We start from the raw sequence: 5,859 nt of genomic DNA, 5'->3' as shown, positions 1-5,859 counted from the left end.
CCCTGGGCTTCTGTTTCCACCGCGAGGATGCGGCTCTGGGGTCGTGGCCACTTCTTCCTCGAGTTGGTGGCCAAGGGCGGCTCTTAAAGATGCAAAACCAGGGGGTGGCCGCACTCTCTTCCAGGACGTGCTGAAGCCGTCCCAGGGTGAGTGGGTGACACTCAGGGCGCCATGGAAGCCACCATGGTCCTGGAGAGGAACCTGCGCCAGGCCCCGCGGACCTGCAGGCCTGGGCTCTGCCCGCAGACCCCCAGCTCTGCGGCTCCCTGGAGCACAGCTTCCGGGACAAGCAGGTGAAACTCATCAAGAAGATAGGCGACACCTGGCTCACCCCCAGCTCACCCCCTGGCTCACCCCCTGGCTCACCTCCTGGCTCACCCCCTGGCTCACCCCCTGGCTCACCTCCTGGCTCACCCCCTGGCTCACCCCCTGGCCCACCTCCTGGTTCACCCCCTGGCCCACCTCCTGGCTCACCTCCTGGCTCACCTCCTGGCTCACCCTCTGGCTCACCCCCTGGCCCACCTCCTGGTTCACCCCCTGGCCCACCTCCTGGCTCACCCCCTGGCTCACCCCCTGGCTCACCCCCTGGCTCACCCCCTGGCTCACCTCCGCAGGCTGCTGGCCCCCAGCATCTCTTCGAAAGGCTCCCCCGCAAGCAGGACTAGGAGCCTCTGGAGCCCCGAGGCCTTGAGGGCCCCTCTGCCTTCCCCTGGTGTCTGGCTTCTGCCTGGGCCTCCCCCTGTGACCCCAGCCAGCCTGTTAACCACCCGGAGCCCTCTCCCACGCACTGGACCAAATGGAGACAATAAAGCTTTTCTCAGGAAAGAGAAGGAAGAGGGGGAGGGAAAGGAAAGAATGGAAAGTGCCCCTGCGTCTGTCCCGCCGAAGCCTGTCTTCCTTCCTCTCTGACGGTGGGGACAGCGCCCGGGGAGCAGGCCCCACCTGTCACGCTCCGCCCGTTACACGGTTGTCCTCCTAAAGCAGCTTTTCCTGGGGGATCCTCGGCAAGCCTCTGGCCGCCGTTTGACTGGCCTCTGTGCGCATCTCGTCGACGGTTAGGGTCCTTGGACCAAGACAGGGGTCAAACCCCCTCCTCCGCGATGCGGATTCTGATCTTTTTGGGAGCTTTCCCTCCACACAAAACTTCCTGACGTTCACACGTCCACATAATCTGTCTACTGCTGTGTTGTTTCAAGGTCGCCCTGTAAGAATATCTCTCTCCCTACATTGTAAATATGGTCATTTATTTTTCTTCAACTGTTTTATTGTTGTTGTTTTTTCATTTTTTAAACGTAATTCACCCAAAATTTACTTTTATAAGACGTACTCCCATTTTAAGGCAAAAATGACCAGGCAGCTGCTGGACAGAGCGCGTTTTACTGCTCTGTGTGTCTCAGGTCTGGGGTAGGTGACCCTCCAAAATTTTGCTCGAGAGAAGGAGGCATTTGCACTCCCCAGTGATTGTTGCTGTGAGTGGTCCTTAGGTTCAATCAACGAGGTTTTGTAGTCCGGGGCCCGATTTCGATGCGGTCAGTGCTCAGGGGAGGGAGCGCAGTTGTCCGAACGGCCGTGGCCACAGTCCGGAGAAGCCGCGCCGGGCGGGGGGTCCTGGGAGCGCACAGCCAGCCCCGACCGCCGACGGCCCTGGGCGGGCCCCCAGGAGCAGCCTGGCCCGGGCCACGGGCACCGAGCACAGTGAGGGCCACCCGCTGGTCGCTGTCCAGATCCCGCCGTCCACAGAGAGCAAACCACGCGACGTCAAGGACGCTGAAACCCTCGAAGCTCGGCGGTGGAAGTGAACCAGGCCACTGGGGAAAGGGGGAAAAACAGAGCCACTGAGCCCGAGTGGGCGCCTTCCACGGAAGCTCAGGCCCCTCGAAGAGATTTGCAGCAGCTGGGGGGGGTCAGACAATTGGAGGTCAGCCCCCAGGTTCCCGATCCCGGGGACACTGTCACTGCAGACGGAGGTGAGACCGAGGCTGGGTGCATCGCCCTCGGAACGCCCCGCGTCGTTCGCATCCTGCAGCTTTCTCACGGGCGTGAGCGGTGGCGTCAGGTGGTTTCCCAGAGCTCAGCTCTCGGCCAAGCTGCTCGGACCCAGGAGTTGGTGACCAACGATTTCTCCTTGTTCCTTCCATTTATTTTGCGTCGGTGTCAGCGGAACAGCCCCGTGGTCAGTCATGCGCCTCACACAGAGCTCCCGACACCGCAGCGCCCACCGGGCACCGGGCACCGGGCACGGCTGTCGCGAGGTGGCCGGCTCCGTCCCCTACGCCCTGCTCTGCGTCCTGTGACCACTCCGTCACCGGGCGAGAGTGACCAATGGTTATGAATAAAACGTACATCTGAGCACCAGGAAGACCAACAGGCCTGCCTCGGAGACAGCAGCTTGTTTCCACAGGAGAGAGAGATGAGCTTGACGGCCGCCACCAAGCCGCAATGACTTTCCCCGGAACTCTGCGCCCGGGCTGCGGCCCCCGCGGAAGGTGGCTGGGCAGCCGGGTGCAGGTTCCATCAGCTCCGCGGCTGTCGCCCTGGATACCTTCCCCCGGGCACCAGGTCCCCCCCCCCCCCGGTGCAGAGCATGGGGACACCCAAAATGCTGTCCCTCAGCCGCCCCCCGGCCCGACCGCATCCGTGGGTCGGGCAGTGAGCAGCCTCGTCAGTGGCTCCCAGTCGTCTCTCCGATTATTTTTGACATGGGCTACGGCAGAAACTTCTGGAAGCCCTGTTCTGGGGAGCCCACCTGAGCTCCAGTTTGGGGGCAGGAGCCAGGCCTCCTAAGGAACCAGCCTCTCCCCCGGTGCCTCGGGTGAGCGGCAGGGCGGTGGGGGGATGGGTCCGTGTGGATTCGGGGGCAGCAGCGTTAAGATACGGGGGCTGGGGGACGAGCGAGACACAGGAGTGTGGGCGGAGGCGACTGGCTGCAGGGTCCCAGCACCAAGGGTGCACTTAGCAGCCTCATTTCTGGGCACCTGGGGCCTCCTCTGACCAGCAGGTGTGGGGCTGACCGACCAGCGGAGGTGCCTCCCTCTAGGGGCTTCATTGCTGCTCTAAGTGTCTTTATGAAGCTACGAGAAGACGCTGGCTCCTTCTCAGAGGTGGACACTTGGACACGCTTTCTGGCCGCCTCGCCTCGTAACTCATATTGGGCGTTGCTTAAAGCGACATTCCAGGCAGTCCTGAAGGTCAGAATGTGACAGGGACGGCCTCAGTTTTGCAGACGGGGAGGCAGGGACAGGGCGGCCCGCAGCGCCCTGGGCGTCCACAGAGGCTGCGCACAGGCCCGGGTGTGTCTTACCCCCGCTGACCCCCGCTCCCCCCCCCCTCTGTCCCCGCTGGACACCTTCGCGGAGCTTCGGGCAGACAGCTGGTCTCCGCACCCGCCTCAGGCCCAACTGCACTGCTTGACTGTGTCAGTCTCCAGGGTCAGCTCTGGAAATAGGACAGACAGTGGCAAGTGTCCACTCCGGGGATATTTATTAAGGTCTTAGGTTTCGATTGCAATTAAATGCGGAGAGAGATGAAACGGAAGGAGAACATACGCCTTTCGGACCGCCCGGGACGCATTTCCACTCACATCTGCTCGCGCAGGCCAGACGATCTCAGGGAAGGATGATTTTATTCTGAAAGTGTGTAGACTGAGACTAAATGCCAGGCCGCCGTGGATTAAATTCCTCCTCGGTGACCGTGGCCGAGGGTGTCACTCCAGCATTCCCAGGCGGTCGCCCAGGGGCACGTGAACCATCCGAGGCTGGAGATGGATTCCCCAAGGGCCACAACACACAGGGCTTGGCTTTGGGCGGAAAGGAGGCCCCGGGCCCCAGGAGAGGAGGGTGAGGCCCCGGCTGCCTGGGCCGGGAGAGGCCTGACCAGGGAGCCAGAGGTGGAGGGTCAGCGGCTCCCTCCCCAAGGGCCAGCCGCACCCCGACTGGCAGTTTTCTAGGTAGTGACTTAGTGAGACAGGCTTCTAGGAAATGGGGTCACTTCAAATACGGCTACACGGGGAAGCAAACTGTCTGCTAAACAGCATTCATCTTGGCTGTAAACAGACCCCGCTCCCTGTTCCCAGGAATCACTTCCCCAGAGGTGGGGGGCGCGGCCTGGCGCCCTGCAGGCCGGGGTCACAGGCGTTTCTGTGCGTTTACCTGTCGACCCCAGGCCAGGGCTGGTGCTGCGCGGGCTCAGGGAGCCAGGCACGGTGCCCGGCACACTCCCCTCAGCACAGAAGTCAGTCCTTGGGTGTGAACAAAATGCTTCAGTGATTTGGGGAGTTCTTTCCCTCGTGTTTGGAATTTTAATAGATCGGCACACATCCCACATTGGAGTTGTCTATTGAAACAATGTAACCGGCAGTTCAGTCTTGACATTTGTTTTTTAATGACCCTTTAATCACCATCCTATTAAATTCTGAAAGCAAAATGGAGCAGCCACTTTGGAAATTTCTTATGAAACTGAACACGCTGTTACCATGCAACCCAGTCACCGTGCTGTTTGGTATTTTCAGACAGACACGGAAAACTGTCCACACAGAAACCCGCACACGAGTGTTCACGGCAGCTCCGCTTTATTCGTAGCTGCCAGAGCGTGGGAGCGGCCACGGTGTCCTGGTGGGTGACGGGCCGCCTGTGGTCCATCCGGACAGTGGATGTGATTCGGTGCTAAACGCCACGAGGGCGCTTACGTGTACATGTGACCTGGTCTGAGGCGGCCACGAGTGTAAGGTCCCGACCAGGACGTGCAGGGAGACGGGAGATCCTGCCGGGGGCGGGGGAGGCGGTGCATCGGCAGGTGTGCAGGGCAGTGAGCTATTCTCTGGGAAGCCTAAGGGTGGGCACCCGTCACGACACGCCTGTCCACACCCACAGTGTCCGCCACCGAGGGCGAGCGCTGATGTCAACTGTGGGCTCCGGCGACATCAGACTCTTCCCGTTTCTCAATGTTCACTTTTGACACAAAATCACCTTTACTGCCCATACCCCCCGAAACTGATGCTTAGGTGAGTCCAGGGTGGGGCCTTTGCACCTTTGACTGTGAACCTAGTTCTTTCCTCGCACGCCCCCCGGGTCTCTCGCGGCGTCTCCCGCGCACGGTGCTCCGCACCGACCTCATGGTCTCCCTCCCTCTAGAGCCAGTTTACCCGCTGGGCAGTTTCCCACGCCCTCTCACCTCCGCGAGAAAACTGGGCAAAAGCCCTTCATTAACACCAAGTAACTAAAATGTACTCAAAGCAACTTTGTTTCTACTTTATAGACTAAATCGTTGAAACAGCTCGATGAGAGCAACTTTTAACACTCAGGTCTCAGGCCAGCGAGGTCCTGGACTCACTCCCAACCTCAACACAAGCTCTAGGTTAAATGCGTGATCATAAAATCTTTGGTTTTAAGAAAGCACTTGTGGATGCCTGTGCACATATTTTATTTTTCTCTTAGCCACCCCCTCCCCCCAACCTGCATTAGATCCAATGAAGTATCCAGAACATACAATAAGAAAACCACCATAGTGGTTGTTCGTACAACACAAAAAACAGGCACTTTCAGGGTGGCCTGTACGCTCAATTCTTCACAAAATAGCACTTATTTGGAGTAATCTCATTTTAATAGCCCTGGTTTAGAAAAATTTGATCCCAAACTTACTGACACTAATACTTCAGATGTGAAATATTTTTTTAAAGCAGTTAACTACTCAGTTTTTCTGACAAAACCAGTCACAATAAAAAGGTAGGTTAAAAAATTCACATTAGGAAGGAATCCCAATGTCACCTAGTGTTCCTACTCACTGAAATATTAATCTATGTATGAATTGACAATTGATATTTTTTATTTAGGAACCATTCATCTGATTCTACAGGAGGGAAAA

The sequence above is a fragment of the Miniopterus natalensis genome, chromosome 5 (assembly GCF_054644295.1).
Source record: "Miniopterus natalensis isolate mMinNat1 chromosome 5, mMinNat1.hap1, whole genome shotgun sequence".
In the NCBI taxonomy this organism is placed as follows: Eukaryota; Metazoa; Chordata; class Mammalia; order Chiroptera; family Miniopteridae; genus Miniopterus; species Miniopterus natalensis.
Note: the sequence above shows the minus strand (reverse complement) of the source record.